General features: G+C 70.6%; 6 non-coding genes across 6 annotated transcripts; all 6 read right to left on the minus strand.

Annotated features, from left to right (window-relative positions):
* Positions 1-1325: 1325 nt before the first annotated feature.
* On the minus strand, positions 1326-1444 carry LOC129642338 (5S ribosomal RNA). The gene has a single exon (XR_008709638.1). It is a non-coding gene; the product is annotated as a 5S ribosomal RNA (ribosomal RNA).
* A 1963-nt stretch (positions 1445-3407) lies between these two features.
* LOC129642339 (5S ribosomal RNA) lies at positions 3408-3526 on the minus strand. The gene has a single exon (XR_008709639.1). It is a non-coding gene; the product is annotated as a 5S ribosomal RNA (ribosomal RNA).
* A 1956-nt stretch (positions 3527-5482) lies between these two features.
* Positions 5483-5601, minus strand: LOC129642340 (5S ribosomal RNA). Its single transcript, XR_008709640.1, has one exon. It is a non-coding gene; the product is annotated as a 5S ribosomal RNA (ribosomal RNA).
* A 1964-nt stretch (positions 5602-7565) lies between these two features.
* On the minus strand, positions 7566-7684 carry LOC129642342 (5S ribosomal RNA). The gene has a single exon (XR_008709642.1). It is a non-coding gene; the product is annotated as a 5S ribosomal RNA (ribosomal RNA).
* A 1956-nt stretch (positions 7685-9640) lies between these two features.
* On the minus strand, positions 9641-9759 carry LOC129642344 (5S ribosomal RNA). Its single transcript, XR_008709643.1, has one exon. It is a non-coding gene; the product is annotated as a 5S ribosomal RNA (ribosomal RNA).
* A 1956-nt stretch (positions 9760-11715) lies between these two features.
* On the minus strand, positions 11716-11834 carry LOC129642345 (5S ribosomal RNA). Its single transcript, XR_008709644.1, has one exon. It is a non-coding gene; the product is annotated as a 5S ribosomal RNA (ribosomal RNA).
* Positions 11835-12014: the final 180 nt, after the last annotated feature.

The following is a 12014-nucleotide window of genomic DNA, read 5'->3' on the forward strand; positions in this document are numbered from 1 at the left end:
TCGCCCTACCGAGGCCCCCCTTGCCCCCACGCCGCCCTCCAAGCACAGCACCTTCCTGAGGGAGCGGACGAGCGACATGCAGGCACACGGACAGACACACAGACACTCGCAGGCACCCACGCCACGTGAGACAGCCGGCCGGCGCAAGCGCGGCAGCCAGGGCCACAGCCATAGCACCCGTGGGAGGCCGGGGGTCAGGAGAGACAGAGACAGAAAGAGATGAAGGTTCAGAGACACACTCCCAAGACGGCGCGAGGCAGATGCAGACAGACAGACAGACAGACAGACAGACAGACAGACACGAGCGCGCAGGCACACACGGGGAGGGAGAGACAGAGAGAGGGAGACACAGAGCGACTGACAGAGAGCCGGAGAACGGGAGAAGGACAGGGGACAGGGGATGGCATCCGCTCCGAGATCGACACACTGGCACAGACCGTGGCACACCTCAGAGAGAGGCCCTGCGGAAGAAGCAGCTTCCCTAAGGGAGGGGGCGTCAGCCTTGGGCCGTCGGGCCCCGGCTGGGCGCAGTGCCCTGGGGCTGGCAATCACCCGTGGGGACCCCAAGACTTCCTCGCATCCGAGGTCTCAAAGGTCCCCTTCGGCTTGGCCACCTAAGGCGAGACCCAGCCCCCGCCCCCAGGCCAGAGGGTGAGCGCGTGAGAGTGTGTGTGTGAGTGTGTCGGTGGGCGACGGTGGGGGTCTGGTCGACTGGGGGCCGGGGGGAACCCAGAATGGAGGGGGCAGGGTGTGGCGGCCGGGGCTTTGGAAGTCTGTGTGGTCCTCTTGCTGTCTGTCTCTCTCTCCCTCTTTCTCCGTCTCCCTTACCTGTGGTCTCCGCCTCTTGACCTTTCTCGGGGGCGGGTGTGTGTGTGTGTGTGTGTGTGTGTGTGTGAGTGAGTGTTGTGGTTGTGTGAGTGTGTTGTGCGCACGCCTGCAGGAGACCCAGAGGCTGCCTGCGAGGATGCCTCTGGTGGTGGGGCTGGGGCCGGGGCTAGGGCCTGGGCCCCGCCCGGAAGTGCCTGAGGCCTGCCAAGGGAGCCCCAGACAGAGAGCACCCCCTCCACCGCCCCCCACCCACCCCCCGCCCCCTCGCCCTCGCCGGTCCTCTGGTTTCCTGGAAGCCGAATGCGGAGGGGCTCGCGGGCCGCGCGGAGGCAACCCAGGTCTGCAGCGGGAGTCGGGGCCCCGGCCACCCACCCCGCGAGGGGCTGGAAGGCAGGCGACCGCTCTGAGCGCGGTGGGGTGCGAGGGGCCAGCGGCAGGTGGGGCTTGCGGGGGTGGGGGGCGGGCGCTAAAGGAGAGGGGAGGCCAAAAAAAAAAAAAGCCTACAGCACCCGGTATTCCCAGGCGGTCTCCCATCCAAGTACTAACCAGGCCCGACCCTGCTTAGCTTCCGAGATCAGACGAGATCGGGCGCGTTCAGGGTGGTATGGCCGTAGACGGGGGCGGCTGCCGCCGGGCGCCCTAAGAGCCCTGCGCTGCGCCTGCCTTTCCCTCTGACCTGCCGCTCGGGCCAGCCGGCCGCAGCTCTCCACGGAGCGCGCGCTGCACTTGAGCTGCACGACCCGCGACCGGACTCCCCGCGGCCGTGTGGCCGGCCGACGCCGCTCCGCGCCCCGCACACCGCCACCCCCGGCCAGCACCCGCCCGGCCCGGCCCGGCCCGGGGGACCACAGGGCTTCCGGGACCCGGGACCCTGGACCCGCAGCAGCCGGCCCGGCATGCCTGCGGCGGGTCGGGCGTGGGCTGGGCTGGGCTGGGCTGGGCTGGGGTGAGGGGCGCGGTGGGGTGAGGGGCGCGGAGGTCTGGGCGCTCTCCCACCCTGGGACCCTCCAGGCCCGCCCCCGCTCGGAGGCCGCCGCGCCCCTCCGCCACCTCCCCCCCACCAAGGGCTTCGCTGCTCAGGGCCGCGTGGCCCCGGGGGCCCGCTGGGGCCCGCGGTCCTCTGAGCCTCCTGCGGGCCTGTGCGCAGCCCAGCCTTGGCCCCGAGCGCCCATCCTGCCCGGCACCTGCCCGGTGCCCAAAGCCCCCGGGAGCCACCAGCGCGGTGAACCAGAGCTCGTCAGCCCCGCCCCTTCGCCCTACCGAGGCCCCCCTTGCCCCCACGCCGCCCTCCAAGCACAGCACCTTCCTGAGGGAGCGGACGAGCGACATGCAGGCACACGGACAGACACACAGACACTCGCAGGCACCCACGCCACGTGAGACAGCCGGCCGGCGCAAGCGCGGCAGCCAGGGCCACAGCCATAGCACCCGTGGGAGGCCGGGGGTCAGGAGAGACAGAGACAGAAAGAGATGAAGGTTCAGAGACACACTCCCAAGACGGCGCGAGGCAGATGCAGACAGACAGACAGACAGACAGACAGACAGACAGACACGAGCGCGCAGGCACACACGGGGAGGGAGAGACAGAGAGAGGGAGACACAGAGCGACTGACAGAGAGCCGGAGAACGGGAGAAGGACAGGGGACAGGGGATGGCATCCGCTCCGAGATCGACACACTGGCACAGACCGTGGCACACCTCAGAGAGAGGCCCTGCGGAAGAAGCAGCTTCCCTAAGGGAGGGGGCGTCAGCCTTGGGCCGTCGGGCCCCGGCTGGGCGCAGTGCCCTGGGGCTGGCAATCACCCGTGGGGACCCCAAGACTTCCTCGCATCCGAGGTCTCAAAGGTCCCCTTCGGCTTGGCCACCTAAGGCGAGACCCAGCCCCCGCCCCCAGGCCAGAGGGTGAGCGCGTGAGAGTGTGTGTGTGAGTGTGTCGGTGGGCGACGGTGGGGGTCTGGTCGACTGGGGGCCGGGGGAACCCAGAATGGAGGGGGCAGGGTGTGGCGGCCGGGGCTTTGGAAGTCTGTGTGGTCCTCTTGCTGTCTGTCTCTCTCTCCCTCTTTCTCCGTCTCCCTTACCTGTGGTCTCCGCCTCTTGACCTTTCTCGGGGGCGGGTGTGTGTGTGTGTGTGTGTGTGTGTGTGTGTGTGAGTGAGTGTTGTGGTTGTGTGAGTGTGTTGTGCGCACGCCTGCAGGAGACCCAGAGGCTGCCTGCGAGGATGCCTCTGGTGGTGGGGCTGGGGCCGGGGCTAGGGCCTGGGCCCCGCCCGGAAGTGCCTGAGGCCTGCCAAGGGAGCCCCAGACAGAGAGCACCCCCTCCACCGCCCCCCACCCACCCCCCGCCCCCTCGCCCTCGCCGGTGCTCTGGTTTCCTGGAAGCCGAATGCGGAGGGGCTCGCGGGCCGCGCGGAGGCAACCCAGGTCTGCAGCGGGAGTCGGGGCCCCGGCCACCCACCCCGCGAGGGGCTGGAAGGCAGGCGACCGCTCTGAGCGCGGTGGGGTGCGAGGGGCCAGCGGCAGGTGGGGCTTGCGGGGGTGGGGGGCGGGCGCTAAAGGAGAGGGGAGGCCAAAAAAAAAAAAAGCCTACAGCACCCGGTATTCCCAGGCGGTCTCCCATCCAAGTACTAACCAGGCCCGACCCTGCTTAGCTTCCGAGATCAGACGAGATCGGGCGCGTTCAGGGTGGTATGGCCGTAGACGGGGGCGGCTGCCGCCGGGCGCCCTAAGAGCCCTGCGCTGCGCCTGCCTTTCCCTCTGACCTGCCGCTCGGGCCAGCCGGCCGCAGCTCTCCACGGAGCGCGCGCTGCACTTGAGCTGCACGACCCGCGACCGGACTCCCCGCGGCCGTGTGGCCGGCCGACGCCGCTCCGCGCCCCGCACACCGCCACCCCCGGCCAGCACCCGCCCGGCCCGGCCCGGCCCGGGGGACCACAGGGCTTCCGGGACCCGGGACCCTGGACCCGCAGCAGCCGGCCCGGCATGCCTGCGGCGGGTCGGGCGTGGGCTGGGCTGGGCTGGGCTGGGCTGGGGTGAGGGGCGCGGTGGGGTGAGGGGCGCGGAGGTCTGGGCGCTCTCCCACCCTGGGACCCTCCAGGCCCGCCCCCGCTCGGAGGCCGCCGCGCCCCTCCGCCACCTCCCCCCCACCAAGGGCTTCGCTGCTCAGGGCCGCGTGGCCCCGGGGGCCCGCTGGGGCCCGCGGTCCTCTGAGCCTCCTGCGGGCCTGTGCGCAGCCCAGCCTTGGCCCCGAGCGCCCATCCTGCCCGGCACCTGCCCGGTGCCCAAAGCCCCCGGGAGCCACCAGCGCGGTGAACCAGAGCTCGTCAGCCCCGCCCCTTCGCCCTACCGAGGCCCCCCTTGCCCCCACGCCGCCCTCCAAGCACAGCACCTTCCTGAGGGAGCGGACGAGCGACATGCAGGCACACGGACAGACACACAGACACTCGCAGGCACCCACGCCACGTGAGACAGCCGGCCGGCGCAAGCGCGGCAGCCAGGGCCACAGCCATAGCACCCGTGGGAGGCCGGGGGTCAGGAGAGACAGAGACAGAAAGAGATGAAGGTTCAGAGACACACTCCCAAGACGGCGCGAGGCAGATGCAGACAGACAGACAGACAGACAGACAGACAGACACGAGCGCGCAGGCACACACGGGGAGGGAGAGACAGAGAGAGGGAGACACAGAGCGACTGACAGAGAGCCGGAGAACGGGAGAAGGACAGGGGACAGGGGATGGCATCCGCTCCGAGATCGACACACTGGCACAGACCGTGGCACACCTCAGAGAGAGGCCCTGCGGAAGAAGCAGCTTCCCTAAGGGAGGGGGCGTCAGCCTTGGGCCGTCGGGCCCCGGCTGGGCGCAGTGCCCTGGGGCTGGCAATCACCCGTGGGGACCCCAAGACTTCCTCGCATCCGAGGTCTCAAAGGTCCCCTTCGGCTTGGCCACCTAAGGCGAGACCCAGCCCCCGCCCCCAGGCCAGAGGGTGAGCGCGTGAGAGTGTGTGTGTGAGTGTGTCGGTGGGCGACGGTGGGGGTCTGGTCGACTGGGGGCCGGGGGGAACCCAGAATGGAGGGGGCAGGGTGTGGCGGCCGGGGCTTTGGAAGTCTGTGTGGTCCTCTTGCTGTCTGTCTCTCTCTCCCTCTTTCTCCGTCTCCCTTACCTGTGGTCTCCGCCTCTTGACCTTTCTCGGGGGCGGGTGTGTGTGTGTGTGTGTGTGTGTGTGTGTGAGTGAGTGTTGTGGTTGTGTGAGTGTGTTGTGCGCACGCCTGCAGGAGACCCAGAGGCTGCCTGCGAGGATGCCTCTGGTGGTGGGGCTGGGGCCGGGGCTAGGGCCTGGGCCCCGCCCGGAAGTGCCTGAGGCCTGCCAAGGGAGCCCCAGACAGAGAGCACCCCCTCCACCGCCCCCCACCCACCCCCCGCCCCCTCGCCCTCGCCGGTCCTCTGGTTTCCTGGAAGCCGAATGCGGAGGGGCTCGCGGGCCGCGCGGAGGCAACCCAGGTCTGCAGCGGGAGTCGGGGCCCCGGCCACCCACCCCGCGAGGGGCTGGAAGGCAGGCGACCGCTCTGAGCGCGGTGGGGTGCGAGGGGCCAGCGGCAGGTGGGGCTTGCGGGGGTGGGGGGCGGGCGCTAAAGGAGAGGGGAGGCCAAAAAAAAAAAAAGCCTACAGCACCCGGTATTCCCAGGCGGTCTCCCATCCAAGTACTAACCAGGCCCGACCCTGCTTAGCTTCCGAGATCAGACGAGATCGGGCGCGTTCAGGGTGGTATGGCCGTAGACGGGGGCGGCTGCCGCCGGGCGCCCTAAGAGCCCTGCGCTGCGCCTGCCTTTCCCTCTGACCTGCCGCTCGGGCCAGCCGGCCGCAGCTCTCCACGGAGCGCGCGCTGCACTTGAGCTGCACGACCCGCGACCGGACTCCCCGCGGCCGTGTGGCCGGCCGACGCCGCTCCGCGCCCCGCACACCGCCACCCCCGGCCAGCACCCGCCCGGCCCGGCCCGGCCCGGGGGACCACAGGGCTTCCGGGACCCGGGACCCTGGACCCGCAGCAGCCGGCCCGGCATGCCTGCGGCGGGTCGGGCGTGGGCTGGGCTGGGCTGGGCTGGGCTGGGGTGAGGGGCGCGGTGGGGTGAGGGGCGCGGAGGTCTGGGCGCTCTCCCACCCTGGGACCCTCCAGGCCCGCCCCCGCTCGGAGGCCGCCGCGCCCCTCCGCCACCTCCCCCCCACCAAGGGCTTCGCTGCTCAGGGCCGCGTGGCCCCGGGGGCCCGCTGGGGCCCGCGGTCCTCTGAGCCTCCTGCGGGCCTGTGCGCAGCCCAGCCTTGGCCCCGAGCGCCCATCCTGCCCGGCACCTGCCCGGTGCCCAAAGCCCCCGGGAGCCACCAGCGCGGTGAACCAGAGCTCGTCAGCCCCGCCCCTTCGCCCTACCGAGGCCCCCCTTGCCCCCACGCCGCCCTCCAAGCACAGCACCTTCCTGAGGGAGCGGACGAGCGACATGCAGGCACACGGACAGACACACAGACACTCGCAGGCACCCACGCCACGTGAGACAGCCGGCCGGCGCAAGCGCGGCAGCCAGGGCCACAGCCATAGCACCCGTGGGAGGCCGGGGGTCAGGAGAGACAGAGACAGAAAGAGATGAAGGTTCAGAGACACACTCCCAAGACGGCGCGAGGCAGATGCAGACAGACAGACAGACAGACAGACAGACAGACAGACACGAGCGCGCAGGCACACACGGGGAGGGAGAGACAGAGAGAGGGAGACACAGAGCGACTGACAGAGAGCCGGAGAACGGGAGAAGGACAGGGGACAGGGGATGGCATCCGCTCCGAGATCGACACACTGGCACAGACCGTGGCACACCTCAGAGAGAGGCCCTGCGGAAGAAGCAGCTTCCCTAAGGGAGGGGGCGTCAGCCTTGGGCCGTCGGGCCCCGGCTGGGCGCAGTGCCCTGGGGCTGGCAATCACCCGTGGGGACCCCAAGACTTCCTCGCATCCGAGGTCTCAAAGGTCCCCTTCGGCTTGGCCACCTAAGGCGAGACCCAGCCCCCGCCCCCAGGCCAGAGGGTGAGCGCGTGAGAGTGTGTGTGTGAGTGTGTCGGTGGGCGACGGTGGGGGTCTGGTCGACTGGGGGCCGGGGGGAACCCAGAATGGAGGGGGCAGGGTGTGGCGGCCGGGGCTTTGGAAGTCTGTGTGGTCCTCTTGCTGTCTGTCTCTCTCTCCCTCTTTCTCCGTCTCCCTTACCTGTGGTCTCCGCCTCTTGACCTTTCTCGGGGGCGGGTGTGTGTGTGTGTGTGTGTGTGTGTGTGTGTGTGAGTGAGTGTTGTGGTTGTGTGAGTGTGTTGTGCGCACGCCTGCAGGAGACCCAGAGGCTGCCTGCGAGGATGCCTCTGGTGGTGGGGCTGGGGCCGGGGCTAGGGCCTGGGCCCCGCCCGGAAGTGCCTGAGGCCTGCCAAGGGAGCCCCAGACAGAGAGCACCCCCTCCACCGCCCCCCACCCACCCCCCGCCCCCTCGCCCTCGCCGGTGCTCTGGTTTCCTGGAAGCCGAATGCGGAGGGGCTCGCGGGCCGCGCGGAGGCAACCCAGGTCTGCAGCGGGAGTCGGGGCCCCGGCCACCCACCCCGCGAGGGGCTGGAAGGCAGGCGACCGCTCTGAGCGCGGTGGGGTGCGAGGGGCCAGCGGCAGGTGGGGCTTGCGGGGGTGGGGGGCGGGCGCTAAAGGAGAGGGGAGGCCAAAAAAAAAAAAAGCCTACAGCACCCGGTATTCCCAGGCGGTCTCCCATCCAAGTACTAACCAGGCCCGACCCTGCTTAGCTTCCGAGATCAGACGAGATCGGGCGCGTTCAGGGTGGTATGGCCGTAGACGGGGGCGGCTGCCGCCGGGCGCCCTAAGAGCCCTGCGCTGCGCCTGCCTTTCCCTCTGACCTGCCGCTCGGGCCAGCCGGCCGCAGCTCTCCACGGAGCGCGCGCTGCACTTGAGCTGCACGACCCGCGACCGGACTCCCCGCGGCCGTGTGGCCGGCCGACGCCGCTCCGCGCCCCGCACACCGCCACCCCCGGCCAGCACCCGCCCGGCCCGGCCCGGCCCGGGGGACCACAGGGCTTCCGGGACCCGGGACCCTGGACCCGCAGCAGCCGGCCCGGCATGCCTGCGGCGGGTCGGGCGTGGGCTGGGCTGGGCTGGGCTGGGCTGGGGTGAGGGGCGCGGTGGGGTGAGGGGCGCGGAGGTCTGGGCGCTCTCCCACCCTGGGACCCTCCAGGCCCGCCCCCGCTCGGAGGCCGCCGCGCCCCTCCGCCACCTCCCCCCCACCAAGGGCTTCGCTGCTCAGGGCCGCGTGGCCCCGGGGGCCCGCTGGGGCCCGCGGTCCTCTGAGCCTCCTGCGGGCCTGTGCGCAGCCCAGCCTTGGCCCCGAGCGCCCATCCTGCCCGGCACCTGCCCGGTGCCCAAAGCCCCCGGGAGCCACCAGCGCGGTGAACCAGAGCTCGTCAGCCCCGCCCCTTCGCCCTACCGAGGCCCCCCTTGCCCCCACGCCGCCCTCCAAGCACAGCACCTTCCTGAGGGAGCGGACGAGCGACATGCAGGCACACGGACAGACACACAGACACTCGCAGGCACCCACGCCACGTGAGACAGCCGGCCGGCGCAAGCGCGGCAGCCAGGGCCACAGCCATAGCACCCGTGGGAGGCCGGGGGTCAGGAGAGACAGAGACAGAAAGAGATGAAGGTTCAGAGACACACTCCCAAGACGGCGCGAGGCAGATGCAGACAGACAGACAGACAGACAGACAGACAGACACGAGCGCGCAGGCACACACGGGGAGGGAGAGACAGAGAGAGGGAGACACAGAGCGACTGACAGAGAGCCGGAGAACGGGAGAAGGACAGGGGACAGGGGATGGCATCCGCTCCGAGATCGACACACTGGCACAGACCGTGGCACACCTCAGAGAGAGGCCCTGCGGAAGAAGCAGCTTCCCTAAGGGAGGGGGCGTCAGCCTTGGGCCGTCGGGCCCCGGCTGGGCGCAGTGCCCTGGGGCTGGCAATCACCCGTGGGGACCCCAAGACTTCCTCGCATCCGAGGTCTCAAAGGTCCCCTTCGGCTTGGCCACCTAAGGCGAGACCCAGCCCCCGCCCCCAGGCCAGAGGGTGAGCGCGTGAGAGTGTGTGTGTGAGTGTGTCGGTGGGCGACGGTGGGGGTCTGGTCGACTGGGGGCCGGGGGGAACCCAGAATGGAGGGGGCAGGGTGTGGCGGCCGGGGCTTTGGAAGTCTGTGTGGTCCTCTTGCTGTCTGTCTCTCTCTCCCTCTTTCTCCGTCTCCCTTACCTGTGGTCTCCGCCTCTTGACCTTTCTCGGGGGCGGGTGTGTGTGTGTGTGTGTGTGTGTGTGTGTGAGTGAGTGTTGTGGTTGTGTGAGTGTGTTGTGCGCACGCCTGCAGGAGACCCAGAGGCTGCCTGCGAGGATGCCTCTGGTGGTGGGGCTGGGGCCGGGGCTAGGGCCTGGGCCCCGCCCGGAAGTGCCTGAGGCCTGCCAAGGGAGCCCCAGACAGAGAGCACCCCCTCCACCGCCCCCCACCCACCCCCCGCCCCCTCGCCCTCGCCGGTCCTCTGGTTTCCTGGAAGCCGAATGCGGAGGGGCTCGCGGGCCGCGCGGAGGCAACCCAGGTCTGCAGCGGGAGTCGGGGCCCCGGCCACCCACCCCGCGAGGGGCTGGAAGGCAGGCGACCGCTCTGAGCGCGGTGGGGTGCGAGGGGCCAGCGGCAGGTGGGGCTTGCGGGGGTGGGGGGCGGGCGCTAAAGGAGAGGGGAGGCCAAAAAAAAAAAAAGCCTACAGCACCCGGTATTCCCAGGCGGTCTCCCATCCAAGTACTAACCAGGCCCGACCCTGCTTAGCTTCCGAGATCAGACGAGATCGGGCGCGTTCAGGGTGGTATGGCCGTAGACGGGGGCGGCTGCCGCCGGGCGCCCTAAGAGCCCTGCGCTGCGCCTGCCTTTCCCTCTGACCTGCCGCTCGGGCCAGCCGGCCGCAGCTCTCCACGGAGCGCGCGCTGCACTTGAGCTGCACGACCCGCGACCGGACTCCCCGCGGCCGTGTGGCCGGCCGACGCCGCTCCGCGCCCCGCACACCGCCACCCCCGGCCAGCACCCGCCCGGCCCGGCCCGGCCCGGGGGACCACAGGGCTTCCGGGACCCGGGACCCTGGACCCGCAGCAGCCGGCCCGGCATGCCTGCGGCGGGTCGGGCGTGGGCTGGGCTGGGCTGGGCTGGGCTGGGGTGAGGGGCGCGGTGGGGTGAGGGGCGCGGAGGTCTGGGCGCTCTCCCACCCTGGGACCCTCCAGGCCCGCCCCCGCTCGGAGGCCGCCGCGCCCCTCCGCCACCTCCCCCCCACCAAGGGCTTCGCTGCTCAGGGCCGCGTGGCCCCGGGGGCCCGCTGGGGCCCGCGGTCCTCTGAGCCTCCTGCGGGCCTGTGCGCAGCCCAGCCTTGGCCCCGAGCGCCCATCCTGCCCGGCACCTGCCCGGTGCCCAAAGCCCCCGGGAGCCACCAGCGCGGTGAACCAGAGCTCGTCAGCCCCGCCCCTTCGCCCTACCGAGGCCCCCCTTGCCCCCACGCCGCCCTCCAAGCACAGCACCTTCCTGAGGGAGCGGACGAGCGACATGCAGGCACACGGACAGACACACAGACACTCGCAGGCACCCACGCCACGTGAGACAGCCGGCCGGCGCAAGCGCGGCAGCCAGGGCCACAGCCATAGCACCCGTGGGAGGCCGGGGGTCAGGAGAGACAGAGACAGAAAGAGATGAAGGTTCAGAGACACACTCCCAAGACGGCGCGAGGCAGATGCAGACAGACAGACAGACAGACAGACAGACAGACACGAGCGCGCAGGCACACACGGGGAGGGAGAGACAGAGAGAGGGAGACACAGAGCGACTGACAGAGAGCCGGAGAACGGGAGAAGGACAGGGGACAGGGGATGGCATCCGCTCCGAGATCGACACACTGGCACAGACCGTGGCACACCTCAGAGAGAGGCCCTGCGGAAGAAGCAGCTTCCCTAAGGGAGGGGGCGTCAGCCTTGGGCCGTCGGGCCCCGGCTGGGCGCAGTGCCCTGGGGCTGGCAATCACCCGTGGGGACCCCAAGACTTCCTCGCATCCGAGGTCTCAAAGGTCCCCTTCGGCTTGGCCACCTAAGGCGAGACCCAGCCCCCGCCCCCAGGCCAGAGGGTGAGCGCGTGAGAGTGTGTGTGTGAGTGTGTCGGTGGGCGACGGTGGGGGTCTGGTCGACTGGGGGCCGGGGGGAACCCAGAATGGAGGGGGCAGGGTGTGGCGGCCGGGGCTTTGGAAGTCTGTGTGGTCCTCTTGCTGTCTGTCTCTCTCTCCCTCTTTCTCCGTCTCCCTTACCTGTGGTCTCCGCCTCTTGACCTTTCTCGGGGGCGGGTGTGTGTGTGTGTGTGTGTGTGTGTGTGTGAGTGAGTGTTGTGGTTGTGTGAGTGTGTTGTGCGCACGCCTGCAGGAGACCCAGAGGCTGCCTGCGAGGATGCCTCTGGTGGTGGGGCTGGGGCCGGGGCTAGGGCCTGGGCCCCGCCCGGAAGTGCCTGAGGCCTGCCAAGGGAGCCCCAGACAGAGAGCACCCCCTCCACCGCCCCCCACCCACCCCCCGCCCCCTCGCCCTCGCCGGTCCTCTGGTTTCCTGGAAGCCGAATGCGGAGGGGCTCGCGGGCCGCGCGGAGGCAACCCAGGTCTGCAGCGGGAGTCGGGGCCCCGGCCACCCACCCCGCGAGGGGCTGGAAGGCAGGCGACCGCTCTGAGCGCGGTGGGGTGCGAGGGGCCAGCGGCAGGTGGGGCTTGCGGGGGTGGGGGGCGGGCGCTAAAGGAGAGGGGAGGCCAAAAAAAAAAAAAGCCTACAGCACCCGGTATTCCCAGGCGGTCTCCCATCCAAGTACTAACCAGGCCCGACCCTGCTTAGCTTCCGAGATCAGACGAGATCGGGCGCGTTCAGGGTGGTATGGCCGTAGACGGGGGCGGCTGCCGCCGGGCACCCTAAGAGCCCTGCGCTGCGCCTGCCTTTCCCTCTGACCTGCCGCTCGGGCCAGCCGGCCGCAGCTCTCCACGGAGCGCGCGCTGCACTTGAGCTGCACGACCCGCGACCGGACTCCCCGCGGCCGTGTGGCCGGCCGACGCCGCTCCGCGCCCCGCA

The sequence above is a fragment of the Bubalus kerabau genome, chromosome 1, assembly GCF_029407905.1.
Source record: "Bubalus kerabau isolate K-KA32 ecotype Philippines breed swamp buffalo chromosome 1, PCC_UOA_SB_1v2, whole genome shotgun sequence".
In the NCBI taxonomy this organism is placed as follows: Eukaryota; Metazoa; Chordata; class Mammalia; order Artiodactyla; family Bovidae; genus Bubalus; species Bubalus kerabau.